The 21880-nt window shown below is 43.2% G+C and overlaps 1 protein-coding gene across 1 annotated transcript in view; it reads left to right on the top strand.

Annotated features, from left to right (window-relative positions):
* Window positions 1–8553: 8553 nt before the first annotated feature.
* Window positions 8554–21880, top strand: part of pcmtd1 (protein-L-isoaspartate (D-aspartate) O-methyltransferase domain containing 1) — a 93664-nt gene continuing 80337 nt past the window's right edge. The window contains exons 1-2 of the mRNA XM_060823475.1: window positions 8554–8692; window positions 20824–21014. The gene's annotated coding sequence lies outside the window, so the exon portion shown is untranslated. The remainder of the gene's footprint in view (window positions 8693–20823; window positions 21015–21880) is intronic.

Below are 21880 nucleotides of genomic sequence, written 5' to 3' on the forward strand. Positions count from 1 at the left end.
GGTTTTGGAGTCAGGAGGTGATTACACACTTCAAGGTTCCTCCCCTGTGACTTTTTCTTGGAGCCAATGTATCTATATGGTGTGTCCAGTTCAGTTTCTGGTCAATGGCAACTCGCAGGACGTTCTTTGTGGGGCATTCAGTAAGATTAGCACCACTGATTGCCCAGGGGTGGTTAGATTGTCTCCTATTGGAGATGGTCACTGTTTGGCATTTGTGTGGCATGAGGATTACTTGCCACTTTTTAATCTAAGCCTTGATATTGTCCAAAATTTGCTGCATTAGGCTGATTCAACTGATAATGGCTGAGACAAAACCCAGGTGGATGGAGTCAGTGTTAGTTCGATGGGTAAAAGTATAAATCTAAATCTGCTGAACACCAGGATTTTGTTGGGCAAATACATGAAGCATGTATTTGCAATCTCCAGCCCTATTTCAACTGTAATCTTTTCATGGACCATTTGTAATACATGCAAAGGGAATATGCTTAGGGTTCAAATACTGTTCAAATACAATTTGCACCATGCCACTGATCCTTGTAATTTGAACATTGGCATCTCAATGAAGTTAACAGCAATAATTTAAAAATATATGAGAATGCTGGATTATACTTATGCAAGTTTGAAGGGTGCTATGGGAGACTTCATGTACATTTAATGATAGCCTGCACTGAATGAAATTATAAGTTGAATGGTTGATGTTAGTCTGGGATTGGTATGTGGTTCAGAGTGTAGCAGACACTCATTCATGATGCAATGTATTGGTTACTTAGCGAGCGCTGCACCTTAACCAAGTGTTTTTTGGCCCCAATTCCATTTACTAGGATGTATTGCAGATGTAATGTTGACATAGGCTCTCTGTCCTAGGACACTGGCAGAACTATGTTGGATAATGGAGTGGAACCAGTGGACTGCAGGAGTGAGAGAACATTCTCTTCCATTGGGTGTGAAGGTGACAGCTATTTGAATTTCTAGGCTACTGGTTCTTTCCAGGGAGCAATGAGTGATCTGAGTGGCATGTCTCAACTGTGCACCCACAAAAACATCAGGAAAATAACTAATGCCATCTGTACAAGCTCACACTAGTTCATTTTGTTTCCTGATGATGAAATCAGTGCTGCACCCTGGGCAGTAGCATTTACTTTCCCCAGATGTAGACTACTATCAACTGTATAGATGTGACACTGAGAGGGCTGTATCACAACACTGCAGAATTTATCCAGAGGAAGAGATAGGCATTGTTGAAAGGAGACTAGAAGCTGAACTTTTTTTTTGCCTTGTGTTCATCAGATTAGAACACAAGAGACCAACTTTAAAAAAAATACCACTTTCTACAGAATGAGAGGATGCTGATTGGTTTGGCCATAATTAACATGGAGATGCAACATGAACAGTTAACTGTCAATCCTAATTCTCAGATTAGGCAGGCAGATTCTGATTAGGCAACATGTTGCTATGGGCATGCAGTAGAGTTTAGCTAAGTAAAAACCTAGCTGTCTATTATAATCCCTTTTTTTAGAAAAATGTGCCATGTATATACAAATTCCTTTTACCTACATAAACTAGGTCTCAATTAAGACCTAAAGTGAGTCTTAAGTAAGTTACCCTGGCAGCTGCCAAAACTGCTACATACAGGATTACTGCCATGTACTTGGTATGTTTGACGGTCCAAATGCTTTACTAGACTGGTTACTGAGGGACAATGGATACCCACTGTGACTATGGCTCATGCTTCAATTGTGCAGTCCCATAACTAATATGGAACACAGATATTATGCTGCCCATGCCTCGTCCATTGTCACTATGTTACAGATAATAAGGTTGCTGAAGTTGTGGTTCCACTGTTTGCATTAGTCTGAAGGACTGAGGAGGTTGTGCCCAGCATAATCCAGACAGTGTCACATGTCATCCTGGTGTGGTATCCTCAGCACAATTGGAGCAGGAATGAGGTGATGTGATAGTGCTGAGGTATGGACAGAACAGGACTAGTCTTCTGAGAAGGAGGACAAGGATATTATGGAGCAGCAAGCTTTATGTGTGCATGCCAGACCTCGGCTAGTTCAGTTTCGAAAAGCTGGACAGAACCTGGTTGACAATGATTCAAGTAAATAACAGGTGGGTGTAGCAGATCACAATGGCTTATCATACACTCATTGGTCATGGTACTAGCACTTTGTTTGCATTGTGGGGTAACCTGCATCCCTATTCATTTGTAATTGCATTTGTTGGTTTAAATAAGTAGTTAGCACTGCTGCCTCACAGCACCAGGGTCCCACATTCGATTCCAGCCTCGGGTGACTGTATGGAGTTTGCACATTCTCCCTGTGTCTGCGTGGGTTTCCTCTGGGTGCTCTGGTTTCCTCCCACAGTTCAAAGATGTGCAGATCAGGTGAATTGCCCATGCTAAATTACCCCATCGTGTCAGGTCAATTAGTCAGAGGGAAATGGGTCTGGGTGGATTACTCTTTGGAGGGTTGGTGTGGACTGGTTGGGCTGAAGGGCCTGTTTCCACTCTGTAGGGAATCTAATCTAAAAGTTCACTTTTGGAATTGTCTGATTGGTTACTGTGCTGATGTTCACACATGAGACAATGCAATGATATGAGTCTACACTGGGAAGAGGGGTGAATGGTTAAGGAAGATATGCGTAGAAAATTATTTACGTAGTGGATGGTGGGTGCCTGGAATGTGTTGCCAGCGGAAGTGGTAGAGGTGGGCACGATAGTGTCATTAAAACTGTATCTCGACAGATGCATAAATGGCAAGGAACAACAGGATACAGATCCTCAGAAAACAAGCCGACAGGTTTAGATAAAGGATCAGGGTCGGTGCAGGCTTGGAGGGCCAAAATGCCTGTTCCTGGGCTGCAATTTTGTTTGTTCTTTGTTGTGGAGAGAGTAGCAGTGACATGGAGAGTGTGTTTAAATGGGATGTCAGTAAAGAGAGGTAAATTGCGTGGCATGGTGGTTGAACAGTGACTAGGGTGGGAAAATCATATATATGCGAGGGAGTATTAGCCATGCCAGCTTTGCGTCATGAGCAATGTAGCTTTGTAACTACTGTGCCATTACATTACCAGAGAGGAACATTAGATTGTTAAAACTTGTCTAGGTACAGCAGCCTTTTAAAGACAGTGCAGGCGCAAGGGATGTCAGTCTTTGAACAGACATCTGCCAAGAAACAAATTGTTCCAGGAATGGCACATAATAAGACGGGATAAAATTGGACATCACGAATATGACAGGATAAGTAGTTAATGAAGCAAGTTTGATAAAATGAGAAATCTCATTATGTGTCAAGGTGAGAGAACCTCCAAAACTCAGATTAACCCAAATTAATGTAAGATTCAGCAAATTTATTCTCAATGGTGCAGCTGAGATTAATGGTCATTAATTTCCTGAGATTGAACTTCCTACCCAAAGAGGTAAGGAAGGCTAAACTCTAAGCAACAAAAGCTCAAAAGGCCAGCCATCAGGAATGTGGGTACATTCAAATTCTTAGTAAGAAAGTGGGAAACTACGTCATGTGAAAAATCCTATCCTATTATGATGCTCATAAACCCTGCAAGTCTGACAAAACCTAAATCATCCCTTGATTTGTCCTGAATTAATGGACCTCATTTGGAATTGTACTGACAGCCAAATTTGTGGAATTTGGTATAAAGCTTTCTCAGTTGGGAAATGGATAGGCAACAGTTGAAAATCTGTAAAATTCCATTGCTTAGGTGAGTTAATTAAAAAAGACTTGTTTGTGGCAGAAATACAAAATGGTCAATGACATATTACTTTTTCTTTATATAATTTTAGTTATGTCACACTAGAAACTTTAGTTATATATATTCCATGTCTTACAATCTTATTCTCTACTATCACCTAATGAAGGAGCAGCGCTCCAAAAGCTAAGGTTTCCAAATAAACCTGTTGGACTATAACCTGATGTTCTGTGATTTTTAACTAATGACATGTTAGTAACTTAACTGAAAGAAAAGTAGGACTCAGTGCAAATCAAGCTATTGATTTCCTTTTCGAACTTTGTGCCATTGCTCAACGTGGACCTCCCTGCTTTTACCAAGATGTTTTGTTCCTAAAGGGATTAACTTCTCCTTTTTATTTGTAAGCACATCAACTCACCTAGAACTTAAATAATGTTTGATAGAGAACATGGAGACATTTTATCTTAACAAAAGTAACACTATGCTGAAACTTTAAAATCGGAGTTTCATACCAGCAAGAATGAAATGAATTCTCTTCATTAATAGTTTGGCCAGATTTAGTTGATTTGCCAGAAAATGTTGTCCATAATTTTTAGATTAGATTAGACTTACAGTGTGGAAACAGGCCCTTCGGCCCAACAAGTCCACACCGACCCGCCGAAGCGAAACCCACCCATACCCCTACATTACCCCTTACCTAACACTACGGGCAATTTAGCATGGCCAATTCACCTGACCCGCACATCTTTGGACTGTGGGAGGAAACCGGAGCACCCGGAGGAAACCCACGCAGACACGGGGAGGACGTGCAAACTCCACACAGTCAGTCGCCTGAGTCGGGAATTGAACCCGGGTCTTCAGGCGCTGTGAGGCAGCAGTGCTAACCACTGTGCCACCGTGCCGCCCACTAATATGGCACTTTAATTCGCATTCAGCTAGGAAGTTTTGTAGGAAATCAGAAAGGTGGTTGAAACAGGGAATAGGAATGGAAAGTTGACTAAGGCACTGTGGGGAAAGTTTATGAGAATAATTTTTGTTCATTCTTAGGGATCTGCAATTCAGTCCCCAACATGTTGGCATGAAACTGCAATGGAGTAGTGAATATTGACATTAGTCATGATCTCAATTCAATAGTCAAAATTTTTAATTCATTTATATAGAATGCATTTTTAGTTTGACTACTACTAGCAAATAAATGAAATCTGCCCAATTGTTCACACAGCATCTAATGCTGCCTTGAAACTAATGCCAAAGGCAAATCAAAAGCATTTCATTTCCCACCTTAGCATTCAATATCTAGATTATACTTAGCTCAATAAAAATACATTTGAAAATACTCTTGCCCTTTCTGTGAATTAATTCCTGATTTCTACTCTACATGCCGCAAATTGACTTTGTTGTGAGCACAATCAGCATTTAGCACCTAGTGTGCCTCATTAACATTTGTTGCTAAAGATCAGTATGGTACTTAACTTTCATTGATGCCCCAAAGTTACCTTGTTAATAGAGCAGGCTGTTCTCAACATATTTGCGATAACAACAGATGGCTCCCACAGTTGTGAGGTCAGCAGCAAATTTGAGGCTATCTAGAATGTAAATACATTGATCTGTGGGTCTCTCTCCTGCTGGCTGAATGTCTTTTTCTAACACTGGGATTCATTATTGTTGTCATGGGTAACTTTGTAGGAGGAAAAACATCATTTTTGGATTACGAGCATAAGCAGCCAGAAGATAGCATAGAGTTCACAGTGACCACATTGTAGGGAGATCAATTAGGAGACAGTTACGCACAGTTAGCATTGAGAATACAATTACCGTCTATGTGAAGTTCAGCCACTTCTTGGACAATGTTAAGAAAGGTGGGAAGATGAGGGAAAACTTTATTTAATAATTGAAGAAATAATTACCCAGTTTACATTTGCATTTTATTTCACTGCCAATGTAAAATGAGGAAACATCCCAAAGGTAACCAGCTTTCAAATATATACCAAACACTTTGCATGGATGCTTAGTGTTTTGGAAAGTGTACGCTAAGTTTTCAGAGTGAATTGCAATTGTTTCAACATCCTGGGTACCGATGTAACTATAATTTCCAGATTAGATTAGATTACTTCCAGTGTGGAAACAGGCCCATCGGCCCAACAAGTCCACACCGACCCGCCAAAGCGCAACCCATACCCCTACATTTACCCCTTCACCTAACACTACGGGCAATTTAGCATGGCCAATTCACTTAACCTTCACATTTTTCCACTGTAGGAGGAAACCGGAGCACCCGGAGGAAACCCACACAGACACGGGGAGAATATGCAAACTCCACACAGTCAGTTGCCTGAGGTGGGAAATGAACCTGGGTCTCTGGTGCTGTGAAGTAGCAGTGCTAACCACTGTGCCACCGTGGAGTCCATAAAATAATAATGAGATTCAGATTTTGGGAGCAAGATGATAGGGAGCTTAGTCTGTTTAAGTAGCAAATAATAAGCTGTTGCAGCATGTAAAGTCCTGCATTCAATGAAAGGACCAGCCATAATTATCTTTGCAAGTTCTTTTGATAAAAATTTTACAGAGGACGTAAGCAGAATAAACACTTCCCACAATTTACCAGGCTTCGTGAACCTCGAAGTGCTGAACGCCATCTTATGGAAAGGAAATCCCAGAGAGAATAAGTGATGTAAACTCTAAGTAGAACTGTTCAAATAGAGCAGAAGATGATGACTCAATTCTAATTTACTTGAATTGCCTCACACCAATGGAACCAAGTGCAATTTACATACTTTTAAAAATTGTGCTATGTAATTATGAAAGTGAAAAGACTTCCTGACTAAAAAAATTCTATAAAGGAGTATAATTATAGACTGAACATTTTGAAGAAAGGCAATCCCTCATGCAGATTCCCATTTTATCCATTCCTTTTTATGAAAGAATGCAGCGCTGCATTTCTGTCAGGAGATTACATTAGGTGTTCCTTCAAAAAGGTGCATTGGCAGTGCTGTGATCGGCAGTGAACAATGTGTCTCTGCGCAATAGCATGCTGTGACTGGCAGTGAGCCGTGTGTCCCTGTGCTGTGGCAGTGTAGTGAGCAGTGCATCACTGTGCAAAGGCAGTGTAGTGAGCAGCGTGTATCTGCGCAATGGCAGTGTAGTGAGCTGTGTATTGCTGTGCAGTCTCAGCGTGCCTCTGTGCAATGGCAGTATATTGAGCAGTGTATCACTGTATAGTGACAGTGTGCCTCTGTGCAATGGCAGTACAGACAGCAGTGTGTCTGTGCAATGGCAGTGTTGTGAGCAGTGTATTGCTGTGCAATGGCAGTGTCTGTGCAGTTGCAGTGTAGTGAGCAGTGTATCGCTGTGCAGTGGCAGCATGTCTCTGTGCAATGGCAGTGTATTGCTGTGCAGTGGCAGTGTCTGTGCAGTTGCAGTGTAGTGAGCAGTGTATTGCTGTGCAGTCTCAATGTGTCTCTGTGCAATGGCAGTACATTGAGCAGTGTAATGCTGTGCAGTGTCAGTGTGTCTCTGTGCAATGGCAGAACAGTGAGCGGTGCATTGCTGTGCAGTGTCGGTGTGTCTCTGTGCAATGGCAGTGTAGTGAGCAGTTTATTGCTGTGCAGTTGCAGTGTAGTGAGCAGTGTATTGCTGTGTAGTGGCAGTGTGTCTCTGTGCAATGGCAGTGTAGTAACCAGTGTATTGTTGTGCAATGGCAGTGTCTGTGCAGTGGCAGTACTGTAAGCAGTGTGTCTCTGTGCAGTGGCAGTATCAGTGAGCAGTGTGTGTAGTGGCAGTGCAGTGAGCAGTGTGTGTAGTGGCAGTGCAGTGAGCAGTGTGTCTCTAGGCAGTTGCAGTGTGGTGAGCAATGTGTCTCTGTGCAGTGGCAGCACAGTGAGAGCATGTCTCTATGCAGTGGAAGTACAGTGAGCAGTGTGTTTCCATGCAGTGGCATTGCTGTGAGCAGCATGTCTCGGTGCCATGCCAGTAAGGTGAGCAATGTGCGCCTGTGCAGTGCCAGTACAGTGAACAGAGTGTCTCTGTGCAGGGCAGTTCAGCAAGTAATGTGCCTCTGTGCAGCGACAATACAGTGGGCAGTGTGTCACTGTGCAGTGGCAGTACAGTGAGCAGTGTGCCTCTGTGCAGTGGCTGTACAGTGAGCAGTGTGTCTCTGTGCAGTGGCAGTGCTGTGAGCAATGTGCCCCTTTTCAGTGGCAGTACGATGAGCAGTGTGTCACTGTGCAGTGGCAGTACAGTGAGCTGTGTGTCACTGCAGTGGCAGTACAGTGAGCAGTGTGTCTCTGTGCAGTGGCAGTGCTGTGTGCAGTGAGCAGTACAGTGAGCAATGTGTCTCTGTGCAGTGGTAATACAATGAGCAGTATGTCTGTGTACAGTAAGCAGTGTGTCTCTGCACAGTGATAGTACAGTGAGTAGTGTGTCTGTGTGCAGTGGTAGTACAGTGAGTAGTGTGTGTGCAGTGGTAGTACAGTGAGTAGTGTGTCTCTGTGCAGTGGTAGTACACTGAGTAGTGTGTCTGTGTGCAGTGGCAGTACAGTGAGCAGTGAGTCTGTGCAGTGGCAGTACAGTGAGCAATGTGTCTCTGTGCAGTGGTAGTACAATGAGCAGTATGTCTGTGTACAGTGAGCAGTGTGTCTCTGCACAGTGATAGTACAGTAAGCAGTGTGTCTCTGTGCAGTGGTAGTACAGTGAGCGTGTGTCTCTGTGCAGTGAGTCTCTGCACAGTGATAGTACAGTAAGCAGTGTGTCTCTGAGTAGTGTGTCTCTGTGCAGTGGTAGTACAGTGAGCGCGTGTCTGTGTGCAGTGCCTGCGCAGTCGTGCTGTTGGGGGCGGAGCCGGGGCCCACAGTCACGTGACGCAGTGTTTACATCCTCAGCTGTTTTGGAGTTGGAGTTGAGGAAGAGCGGTGGTTGAGCTGGAGACAGACCGAGCAGGGCCCCGAGGTTCGCGGCCTCATTGTCCTGGTCTAGCTCCCTGCACACGGTGGGTGTTGTGGGGTTGTATTTGTAAAGATGTGTGTGAGGAGTGCGGTGTTGCTGTCCCTGTCCCTGTGCCCTCCCTCCCGGGTTGTCCCGGGCCGGCTGGCCTGGAGGTACTGACTCTCCCCGGTTGGAGCGGGCCCAATCTCCCCCCCCCCCCCCCACCTCCCTCCCTCCCTCCCGGCCCGCAGCCTGTCAGGGTGGCCCTGGGGTGATGGGACCGACGGGGTTGCAGGCCGGACTTGTGAAGAGTGTGGGGAGCAGACAGGATGTCTCCTTTTGTCTGTATTTGCTGCACGATGCCTCAGACAGATGATCAGCTGAGCCCAGTAACCGCGCTCTGCCCACACTCACCAACTCTGAACTCTCCCCAACTCTGCCAGCGTTAACTACTCACTGCCTTTGATCTCTTCTGGAGGAAGTACTCATCTCGCCTTTTCATAACTGGCTGTCCTTTGTTATACTTTTCCAAACATTGAAGCCCTGAGCAGTGAACTTTGCATTTAAAGTGCCACTGTTTCTGCTAATGTCGTCATTGTTTTTTTCGTGGTAGCGTTCTCTAATATGGTTTGCTGGGAGTTAAAGTTTTAAAGGGCCTTATTTACCTATTTAACTAATCGCATAGTAGTCAAAGCAAACATTCGGGGAGAGAAGGCTTTAAATATCGCTTTCCATTATCTGTGCTGTTGAACTGGACAATCGACGTTTTGTTTTTGTCTACAGGTTTGAAGTAGGAATGGTGCTCCATTTTTATTTTCAAAACTTTGCTTGAAATTTGCTTTCAAGTTTTTGGCTTGTATCTTGCAATGTTATGTTACTGTTAATCATACAGTGTGAGGAAGGACAGTAGATCTCCTCTTTTGGTCTAGACATGACTGGGTTTTGTGCATATTTATCTAAAACTGAAACTTAATACTTTTACTGTACCTTGTTGAATTCAGTTTAACTTGTTGTAAAAGTTGTTTCACAACCCCTAACGTGGTAAACAAACTGCAAGAGTCCTTTTGATCCTTTGGAAATGGTTTGTAAGACCCTGTGCTAAGGTTGAAATTCATTTAGATACCTAGTGATCATGCTAGTAATGTGCACAGTGTCATTTCTCTTTTTGTAGAAGAGTTTGTGAAGAAAATTATAATTGGGATTCAAGTGAAAAACAATTACTTGTTTGGGTATTAGAAAGCTGCAGCAAGTCCAAAGGTCTTTGATTGTAACAACAATGAGGAAACAAGAAAAAACTACAAAGGGCCACTGTTTTTGCTTTGATTGCTGATGTAGAGCTTTACATGTTGACACACACATTGGAACATTCCAGTTCTCATTATTGCCATCCCAAAAATTGGATTGTGCACCTGCAGCTGAAGGGGTGCACAACCAGAAAATTAGTCCATATATAGAGAAGAAAAAAAAGCCTCATTACAGAACTTAAAGTGGTGTTTGTGTTGTTGTTTTTTTTGTAATTTTCACGTTATTCCTTTTTGCTGTATGGAAGCAAATCTGTCCAGAAGAACAAGGAAAAATATCTTAATACTCGAGTTAAATATGGAAGTAGAAGGAGAACAATGACTAGTGTCTGAAAGATAGTGTTCTTGGGGTTTGTCTCTGAGTAATTCCATATCATTGAACTTTTTTGAGAATGTTATATTTACTTGCTACTCGACTCTGCATATTAATGAAGAGTTTAAAGCATTATGGGAAGATTGAAGCTAGGTAAGAGGTGTTGTTATTCAAAATGGAATGTAAAATAAATACACTTCAGAAAAGGTTAGTTTACAGAAAATCAATTTTAAATTATACTGATAATAAAAACTTTACTTGCCCATAGGCTTTAGGCATGTGAGAAGGATGGATTGGGCCCAAGACATCGTATTCTGCAGAAAAATGCACAGTGACATTGACATCATAAATTAAAAAAAAACTTTGAAAGTATAGATCTTTTATACAAGACATGGTGCATTATTTTCTGAGTATGCATGATTGCATGTATAAATATATTACTGCAATCTTTTGGGCAGTATGCATTCTGTGTTCTGTTTGTGATTTTTCCAAAAATATTTTTGTGGAGGTGACATATTCTAATCATAAAGCTTTACGGAAACTTAATTGAAATAAATAAATGTTCTTACTACAGAAGCATGTTCTGGCAAAAAAAAATGTTGCTTCTAACTTTTTCTGTTTTTAAATCCATACCATAAAGGAATTGTGTTATAGAGAGCCTTGGGATATCGTTTGTAAGGTATCTCAGAAATTTATTTAATCTGTTGCAGGTAATTATTTCATGTTAAAATTGTGGATAAAAATGTGTTCATGGTGGAACTCGAGAATTCATTTTGCAGTTTGAAGGCGAGGGGAATTTATGGATGCCGTTTCCTTGGCCAAGAATAAAACTAAACATTGCACTTTGTTTAAATACAAATCATTTATTGCACTATAGTAACTAACGTTCTGGTTTAAATTAACATAGTTAAAGCCTTAGACTGGTATATTATCAACTTTCAATATTGGAACAGAAATAGGCCATTCAACCTCTTCAACCTATTTTCTCATTGAATTACAACATAGCTGATCTGTACCTCAAATCCATCTGTAATTTGTTCCATTTTTCTTAATACCCTTGCCCAGCTAAAATTGGTCAGTTCCAGGTTTGAAGATTCTAATTGACTGAGCATCCACTACTGTTGTCAGTTAGTGGCAATACTGTGTATATTCTGATGATACCCAACATAGCCATAAAGCAATCTCTTGATTCTCCATTGTCTCTGATTTGGGATTACATGTTTGGTGTCAGAATTTTTTTTTGAACAGAAATTCCTTCCAATTAAACAGTGGGAAGACTAAAATAATTTGATAATTCTAGATTTCCAGCAACTCTGGCTGGTCACTTGCTTTGTGCCTCTGTCAACTTGAGCTCATTGCAATTGTTGCTGTCTGTCTCATAATCAGCACCAAGTTCACTTCATCCTTTCCCCTATGTTTGCTGACCTGTGCTAGCTCCAAATCTGGCAGTGTCTTCACTTTAAACTTACTATTTTTGAATCTTTCTGTGGATTTATACTTCCTTATTTTATGTAAATTCCTGCCTACAGTCTTCCGAGATTTCTATCCCTAAACTTTTCTGGTTCTCTTCCTTTTAAGGCACTCCTTAAACTTGCCTCTTTGACCATGCTTTTTGTCTGTTCTAATATTTGCTTATGGCTTGGTGCCAGATTTTTATTTGACAGCACCAATGAAGTGCTTTGGGGTGTTTTATTATGTCCGAGCTACTATATAATTGGAAATTGTTGTCAACACCTAGATTTCCATTGTGTGCTGCGTAGAGAAACTACTTCCTTATTTTTCACTCCAAAACAGTCTGGCTACAATTTTAAGATTGTACTTTCTTATCTGTGTTCTCTACTATAGCAAATAGTACTTTCTAATTATACACTAATGAAATGTAGATGACGGGCTGAGCCAGCATTTCTTGACAATTGCTTGTTGCCCGTTAGAATGTGGTGATGAACTGTCGTCTTGACCACTGCAATCCGTTTAGCATAGGTAAAACCACAATGGCATTAGGAACGGAGTTCCAGGATTTTGAACCTATTACGTAGGGTGACGTCAGTGATATATTTCCAAGTCAGGATGGTAGGTGGTTTGGAGGAGAAGGTGGTGATATTGCCATGTAATTTCAGCCCTTGTCTTAGTAAATGGTGGTGGTCATAGGTTAGGAAGGGACAGTCTGAGAGGCCTGCTGAATTTCTGCAGTGTGTTTTGTAGGTAGCACACACGGATGTTACTAAACATTGTTGGTGAAAAGAACAGATATTTATGAATGTGGTGCTAATCAAGTGGGCCACTGTAGTCTTGGATATTGTCAAGCTTCTATAATGTTGATGAGTTCAGCTTCAAACCGACAAGTCAGGAGTATTCCAACACACTCCTGACTTGTGCCTCGTAGATGGTAGGAGATGAAAGACTTGTAGGATTCCTAGCTTCTGGTCTGCTCTTATAGCTGCAGTATTTATATGGCTAGTCCACTTCAGTTTCTGGTCAGTGGTAACCCAGGATGTTGATAGTTGAGGATTCAGTGATGGTAATGCCATTTAATATTGAGACGTGGTTGGATTCTCTTTCATTGGAGCTGGACACTTGGGTGGCCTTAAAATTATTTGCCACTTTTCAACCCAAACTGAGATATTATTCAGATCTTGCTGTATTTGGACTGGGACTGCTTCAGCACCTGAGGAGTCGCAAGTGGTGCTGAACATTGATTAAACAATGAACATCCCCACTTCTGAATTTATGACGGAGGGAAGGTTATTGATGAACCAACTGAAAATGTTTGACAGGACTAAGTGATTCCACACCTCGCAGATCATTTCAAAGCTCAGCAGTTCCGCCATCACATCCCAGTTGTAAATAGTGTTGGACAATTAAACAACTTATCACAGGGAACACCACCACAAATATTCCCCCCATCACAATAACAGGGGACCCTGAACACTGAGGCAAAAGAGAAGGTTGAAGCATTTGTAACAATTTTCAGCCAGAAGTGCTCAGAGATGATTGGGTTAGTTCTGGAGGTCTCCAGCATAACAGATGTCAACCTTTAGACAATTCAATTCAATCAAGAATTGGATGGAGGCACTTAGATACCATCAAAAGCTATGAGCCCTGACAACATTCCAACAGTAATCCTGTTAACTTGTGCTCTCCGGCTAATGCTTGGTGAGTCTAGGTGTGAATCCCAGATGGTGAAGCAACACTTAATTTTTTATTGTACTCCATTTCCATTGTAAAAAGTGAGGTCTGCAGATGCTGGAGATCAGAGCTGAAAATGTGTTGCTGGTTAAAGCACAGCAGGTTAGGCAGCATCCAAGGAACAGGAAATTCGACGTTTCGGGCCAGAGCCCTTCATCAGGAATGAGGAGAGGGTGCCAGGCAGGCTCAGATAAAAGGTAGGGGGGAGGGGCGATGGAGATGTGATAGGTGGAAGGAGGTCAAGGTGAGGGTGACAGGCCGGAGAGGGGATGGGGGTGGAGAGGTCAGGAAGAGGATTGCAGGTTAGGAGGGGGCGGAGAGGTCAGGAAGAGGATTGCAGGTTAGGAGGGCGGTGCTGAGTCCAAGGGAATCAACTGAGACAAGGTGGGGGGAGGGGAAATGAGGAAACTGGAGAAATCCGAGTTCATCCCTTGTGGCTGGAGGGTTCCCAGGCGGAAGATGAGGCGCTCTTCCTCCAACCATCGTGTTGTTATGTTCTGGCCATGGGGTGGTTGGGTTGGTTGGTTGGTTCGGGCGTCCCAGAGGTGTTCCCTGAAGCGTTCTGCAAGTAGGCAGCCTGTCTCCCCAATGTAGAGGAGGCCACATCGGGTACAGCGGATGCAATAGATGATGTGTGTGGAGGTGCAGGTGAATTTGTGGCGGATATGGAAGGATCCCTTGGGGCCTTGGAGAGAAGTAAGGGTGGAGGTGTGGGCGCAAGTTTTGCATTTCCTGCGGTTGCAGGGGAAGGTGCCGGGAGTGGAAGTTGGGTTGGTGGGGGGTGTGGACCTGACGAGGGAGTCACGAAGGGAGTGGTCTTTGCGGAAAGCTGATAGGGGAGGGGAGGGAAATATATCCCTGGTGGTGGGGTCCGCTTCTCCCACTTCCAACACACCCCATCCACCTGGACACCCCATGCTGGCCTCTTACCTGCCCTCGATCTATTTATAGCCAACTGCTGCCGCGACATTAACCGACTTGACCTGTCCACCCCTCTCACCCACTCCAACCTCTCACCCTCAGAACGTGCAGCCCTCCACTCCAACCCCAACCTCACCATCAAACCGGCAGACAAGGGAGGCGCGGTAGTAGTTTGGCGCACCGACCTTTATACCGCTGAGGCCAAACGCCAGCTCGCGGACGCCTCCTCCTATTGCCCCCTTGACCATGACCCCACCTCCCACCACCAAACCATCATCTCCCAGACCATCCATAACCTCATCACCTCAGGGGATCTCCCATCCACCGCCTCCAACCTCATAGTCCCACAACCCCACACCGCCCGTTTCTACCTCCTGCCCAAAATCCACAAACCTGACTGCCCCGGCTGACCCATTGTCTCAGCCTGCTCCTGCCCCACTGAACTCATCTCCGCGTACCTCGACACAGTTCTGTCCCCTTTAGTCCAAGAACTCCCCACCTACGTTCGGGACACCACCCACGCCCTCCATCTCCTCCATGATTTTCGCTTCCCCGGCCCCCAACACCTTATCTTCACAATGGACATCCAGTCCCTGTACACCTCCATCCCCCATCAAGAAGGACTCAAAGCCCTCCGCATCTTCCTTTCCCGCCGCACCAACCAGTACCCTTCCACTGACGCCCTCCTTCGACCGACTGAACTGGTCCTCACCCTGAATAACTTCTCTTTCCAATTCTCCCACTTCCTCCAAACTAAAGGAGTTGCCATGGGCACCTGCATGGGCCCCAGCTATGCCTGTCTCTTTGTAGGATCTGTGGAACAGTCCATCTTCCGCAACTACACTGGCACCACCCCCCACCTTTTCCTCCGCTACATCGATGACTGTATCGGCGCTGCCTCGTGCTCCCACGAGGAGGTTGAACAGTTCATCAACTTTACCAACACCATCCATCCTGACCTCCAATTCACCTGGACTGTCTCAGACCCCTCCCTCCCCTTCCTAGACCTTTCCATTTCTATCTTGGGTGACCATCTCAACACAGACATCTTCTTTAAACTGACTGACTCCCACAGCTACCTGGACTACACCTCCTCCCAGCCTGCCCCCTGTAAAAACTCCATCCCATATTCCCAATTCCTTCGTCTCCGCCGCATCTGCTCCCAGGAGGACCAGTTCCAATGCCGTACAGCCCAGATGGCCTCCTTCTTCAAGGACCGCAGATTCCCCCCAGACGTGATCGACGATGCCCTCCACCGCATCTCCTCCACTTCCCGCTCCTCCGCCCTTGAGCCCCGCCCCTCCAACCGCCACCAAGACAGAACCCCACTGGTTCTCACCTACCACCCCACCGACCTCCGTATACAGCGTATCATCCACCGCCATTTCCGCCAACTCCAAACGGACCCCACCACCAGGAATATATTTCCCTCCCCTCCCCTATCAGCTTTCCACAAAGACCACTCCCTTCGTGACTCTCTCGTCAGGTCCACACCCCCCACCAACCCAACCTCCACTCCCGGCACCTTCCCCTGCAAACGCAGGAAATGCAAAACTTGCGCCCACACCTCCACCCTTACTTCTCTCCAAGGCCCCAAGGGATCCTTCCATATCCGCCACAAATTCACCTGCACCTCCACACACATCATCTATTGCATCCGCTGCACCCGATGTGGCCTCCTCTACATTGGGGAGACAGGCCGCCTACTTGCAGAACGCTTCAGGGAACACCTCTGGGACGCCCGAACCAACCAACCCAACCACCCCGTGGCTCAACATTTTAACTCTCCCACCCACTCCACCGAAGACATGCAGGTCCTTGGACTCCTCCATCGCCAGAATATAACAACACGATGGTTGGAGGAAGAGCGCCTCATCTTCCGCCTGGGAACCCTCCAGCCACAAGGGATGAACTCGGATTTCTCCAGTTTCCTCATTTCCCCTCCCCCCACCTTGTCTCAGTTGATTCCCTTGGACTCAGCACCGCCCTCCTAACCTGCAATCCTCTTCCTGACCTCTCCGCCCCCACCCCCTCTCCGGCCTATCACCTTCACCTTGACCTCCTTCCACCTATCACATCTCCATCGCCCCTCCACCAAGTCCCTCCCCCCTACCTTTTATCTGAGCCTGCCTGGCACCCTCTCCTCATTCCTGATGAAGCGCTCTGGCCCGAACCGTCGAATTTCCTGTTCCTTGGATGCTGCCTAACCTGCTGTGCTTTAACCAGCAACACATTTTCAGCTCCATCTCCATTGACAAAGGTCCGTATTCCTTTTTGATAAGTTCTTATAACAGGAACTGAAAATATGAGAAACTTGTGGAGACAGATGTATTAAATTAATATATTCAGCTCTATTGAAAATAGAAAATAGTAGCAATAAAGAACAGTTATAAAAATGGTTGTGATAAAAATAGTATAATAATGAAGAACTGCAGATGCTAGAAATCTGAATCAAAATCAAAGTGCTGAAGAAAATCAGCAGATCTAGCAGCATCTGTAAACTGAGTTAATGTTTTGAGTCCACCGTTCCACCCATAAGATTCAATATTAACTCTGTTTCTTTCTCTACAGATGATGGCAGACCCATTGAATTTATCCAGCATGTTGTTCTTGTTTAAGGTTTTCAGCATCTGCAATACTTTTTTTATTTTATTAAATCAGATCGTATTTGAGTAATTTAATAGGGTGAAGTTGGCATCGTTAATAGGAGGTTGATGAGAGTCTTACAGTTGCAAATGGTTTTCACAATGTTCTGCTTCATAGATTTATTAGTAAACTGCAAGTTAAAATTACTGTGGCTGGTGCAGAGTAGTGAAAGATTGCCAGATGGACGGAAGTATACTTTTTTTTTCTCTCTAGCCTAGGTATAGGGATGACTGATTTTTTTTTCTCTCATGTATATAATATTAATGTCATTTATAACGAAGCACGATTCTAACCTTTTTCTAACTGACGTAATTAAAGAGACCAATTAACAACAGACGTTAGGATAAAGCAACTGGTGAAAAAGAGACTACAAATGAAACTTGATATGTGTGAATTGACATAATGTAGAGAGGAGAGCTATAAGAGATAAATTTTACAGCATTAAAGGGTGTATATACATCTTCACTGAAGATGACAGGTCAAATTAGAAGGGTTTACACAATCCTTGACTTTATTAATATGGACAGAGTGCAAAAACAAACAAATTCTGATTAAGGCGGTACTGTGTCCAATTCTTTCTACCTTCCCTCAGGAACGATGTCTTAAGACCTTTGAAAGAGAACAAAAAGATTTCCTAGAATGGGCTCAGGGATGAGGAAGTCGAAAATGTGGATTTTTTTTTCTTTCCTTGGTTAGGCTTTGGCGATGAAGGAGGCCGAGAACCTGCATGTCCTTGGTGGAGGGAGGGGAAGTTGAAGTGTTCAGTCATGGGTTGGTGGAGTTGGTTGGTGCTGGTGTCCCAGAGATGTTCTCTGAAATGATCCTCAAGTTGGTGTCCTCTGTCCCCAATGTGTGGTCTCCTCTACATCGGGTGCAACGGATACAATAGATGACTTGTGTGAAAGTACAGGTAAACTTCTGTCTGATGTGGAAGGATCCTTTAGGGCCTTGGATGGAGGTGTCAATGCTGGTTTTGCACTTCATGCTTTGGCAGGGGAAGTGCTGGAAGTTGGGTGTGGGCTGATGTGGGGTGTGAATCTGACAAGGGAGTCATGGAGGGAATGGTCTCCTAAAATGCACATCGGGGTGGTGAGGGAAATGTATCCCTGGTGGTGGAGGATGATGCACTAACCAGGCCAGCTTTCATTGTCCATCGGTACAGGTGAGCCACTGCCATAAACCACTGGCTGCTTGGCAAGTAGGACTACTCTCAGTAATGTTAGAAAAGGAATTCCAGGATTTTGATCTAGTGACAGTGGAAGAACAGTGATACACAGTTTGGGAGTTCTTTATCCCAAAACCTCGGGGCGAACTTGCTTTCAGTACAAGGATATTTTCTGTTTGTGGGTCTACCTATAATCCGTTATGTCCTTTTGTGGGGAAAAAAAGTTTGCTTGTCCTGAACTGACTTTTTTTAAAACCCATTCAAGCTCCTTTTAGAGGAGAGAGAAACTTTACTTGGCCCACATGAAGCTGAAAGTTGTTTTTCCCAGAGTACAAGACCTCAACATGTCTTCAAGTCTGCTTGAATCTGCTTCTGAAAAGACCTTTTTGGTTTTTAGGTCTGTTTGATTTTTAGAGATACAGATAATGGATACCCGACCAGTAGTTCCAGGTTGGGGTGGTGTGTGGTTTAGAGAGGAAATTGTAGGTGATGATGTCTTATTCAATTGCTATTCTTACTCTTCTAGTTGATAGAGATAACATCCTTGGAATTGCTGTTACTGGAGCCTGAGTAAGTTAGTTCATTGCATGTTGTAGTGAATGTTGAACGTGGCAGCTGGAGTGCAAATCAAACAGGCTTGCTTTCTCAATGTTGCTGGAGCTGCATCCACCCAAGCAAGAAGAGAGAATTTCTTCACACTCCTGCCTAACAAGCCTTATACATATTACCATTGTGATTCAACATCTTGAATTGTTATTCACAATACATATCAATGATTTAGATGAGTAAACTAAACCTAATATCTCCAAGTTTGCAGACACCACAAAGCTGGGTGAGAGGGTAAACTGTGGGGAGGATACAGAGATGCTTCAGTGTGATTTTTGACAAGTTGATTGAGTGGGTCAATGCATGGCAAATAAAATATAATGTTGAAAAATGTGAAGTTATTCTCTTTGGTAGCAAAAGCAAGAAGCAGATTATTATCCACACTGATACCTGGGATGGCAGAACTCGCATATGAAGAGATAATAAAATCATGAGGATTATATTCACTGGACTTCAGAAGAATGAAGGGGAATTTCATTGAAACCAATACAATTCTAACAAGACCAGATTGGATAAATGCAGGAAAGATGTTCCTGATGAGTGGGTAAATGCATGGGCATTTAAGTATCTAAGCAGTCATGAATAGTGCTAAACATTATGCAGTCAACAATGAACATTGCCTATTCTGACCTAATGAGAGAGGGAAGATGGATGAAGCAGCTGGAGATGGTTGAACTTGGGATAAAATTCCTGCAGAAATGCCTTTTGACTGAGATGTTTGACCTCAAACAGTTACTACTGTCTTCCTTTGTGGTCAGCATGACTCTAACCAGCAGAAAGATTTCCTCCTGATACAAATTGACTCAAGTTTTACCATGGCTCCTTGATGCCATTGTCTATCAGATGCTGCCTTGTTGTCAAGCATGGTCGCACCTGCCTCTTCTCTGGAGTTCAGTTCTTCTGTTCATTTTTTTTGGACCAAGGTTTTAATGAGGTCAGGATCTGAGTGGCACACGTGAATCCAAAACTATTTTATGTTAACCATTCCTTTGCAAGTGCCGATTGATATACTATTAATGACTTGTTGAAAATAGATTGTTGGAACGGTAACTGGTCAGGTGAATTTGTCACTCTTTTTGTGAAAAAGATTAGCCATCTTAGGTACCTAGGTACAGATTCTTAAGTACCAATTCTTAGGGGAATAAAAAAAAGAAAAGAAATAAAATGTCCATCAATAAATTAGAAAAATAAGTTCAGAATAACAGTCCTTCCAGCTCAGATGGCGCCAAACTTCACCTTGAGGCCGGGAGTCCAAGTCTACGATGGGGCCTGGAGTCTGCACTGGAATGATCATAAACTCTAATAATCGGAAATACAATATCTCCGCTTTTGCATCTTCTTTCACCTGTGGTTACTGTGGAAAGAAATGCAGTTGGTCAAAGAATGGATAAAAGTGTCTTGGAAGAAGAATCCCTTTGGATTAAAGACAAGAGTAAAGATATTTTGTGGAATCACACTGGAGATGGTAGAGATCTGTTGAATGTCGAGATTGATGGAGTGGAAGTTGAGACCAAAGATAACTTTGTTGGGAAGGAGGGGCATTTTTAACAAAAATGTGGAAATTGCGCAACATATGGGCAAGGACCCTGTCAGCCATGTTAAAGGGAAATCTCAATTGGCAATAAAGGAAAGCATATTGAATGCACTGGTGCAGATGATGGCATTGTTCAAATAGTTGAGTCAGACACAAGGAAACTGTGTAATTTTTTTTTCCCCCAGGTACTAAGATGGAAAGAAGTCCCAATCAAGGTAGCTGTGCAAGTCACTTCACTAAAAGTGAGCTTTGGTTGATGGGTTAACCCCAGAAATGGAACCTGTTGTCCACTTTCTGAAACACCATCCTAAATACATTTTGGAAGTTCATTAATTTTACTCATTTCAGTTTCTCTCCCCTTCTGTGAAAATATGACATATGCATTAAAGTCTGTTTTTGCTTTGTGTATAATGTATATGTTATGCATTACTGTACTACAATTTTAACACAAGTGTAATCTACATAGACATGTTCACATGCATATTTTAATTGCTAATATTAGAATTTGCTTTTTCTGTTGCAGTGAGACAAGCAGTCGTGCTGTAGAAATGCTCCCACGTTTATCTCAAATTCAGTTTTGGGAATCGCTTGCATTGGCTTTTGGAGGTAGAAGTGGATCCAGTGTCTGCCTAAATAGACTTGCTATTTGCAGTACATACTGACCTAACTCTGTGCTTCACATCAATTCTGAGAATAATCTTCATTTACTTCAGCGTAAGTTTTGCAGCATATTCAATCCATTGTGTACTGATCTTGATATTTTCACAATTTAACTTTATCTTGTTTATAGTGTTCCAATATTGCTTTGTAGACTATGTACTTCTGTTGTACTAAGCATTTGTGAATTGAGTATCGAACTATTTGTCATTCATGCCAGTGTGGATTAGATTCCAAATTACAACTAAGTCATTTTAAACTGCATTCCGCTTTTGCTGCGACCAAACTTAAGACTTTTGAGTTTATGTGCTTGATTATATGTTGCCTCTACCAATTGAGAATTGGAGATTTTAAAACTAAAGCTGGCCAGAATTAACAAGTTAAACCACAGTGTCAAAGAGAATGAAGAAAATGGAGAGAACAGATGGAGAAATGCCAATCAAAGCGGAAATGTGGGTTTTAAGAATACAAATTAGTCAGTTGTTGTAACAAGAGAGGTTTAAAACTGATAGTGTTTTTTTAATGTTGTCTGGCTATATTATTGGGAACGAGGATAAAATTAATTTGATAATTATCTTGTAAGTACATCTAGTGTTATATGTGAAAGGCAAGGGGAGGCTATGGCTGAGTGGTATTTATCACTAGGCTATTAATCTAGAAACTCAAACTAATGTTCTGGGGACTTGAATTCTGCCACAGCAGACGGTGGAATTTGAATTTAATAATAATCTGGAATTAAAAATTTAATGTTGACCATGAAACAGTTGCTGATTTCAGAAAAAAAACCCATCTGATTCACTAATGTCCTTCAAGGAAGGAAATCTTTCAAACCTTCCCCGGTCTGGTCTACATGCGACTTCAGACTTTCGGCAATGGTTGACCCTTAACTGCCCTCTGAAATGGCCCAGCAAGCTCCTCTGTTC

Source organism: Hemiscyllium ocellatum, chromosome 4 (genome assembly GCF_020745735.1).
Source record: "Hemiscyllium ocellatum isolate sHemOce1 chromosome 4, sHemOce1.pat.X.cur, whole genome shotgun sequence".
In the NCBI taxonomy this organism is placed as follows: domain Eukaryota; kingdom Metazoa; phylum Chordata; class Chondrichthyes; order Orectolobiformes; family Hemiscylliidae; genus Hemiscyllium; species Hemiscyllium ocellatum.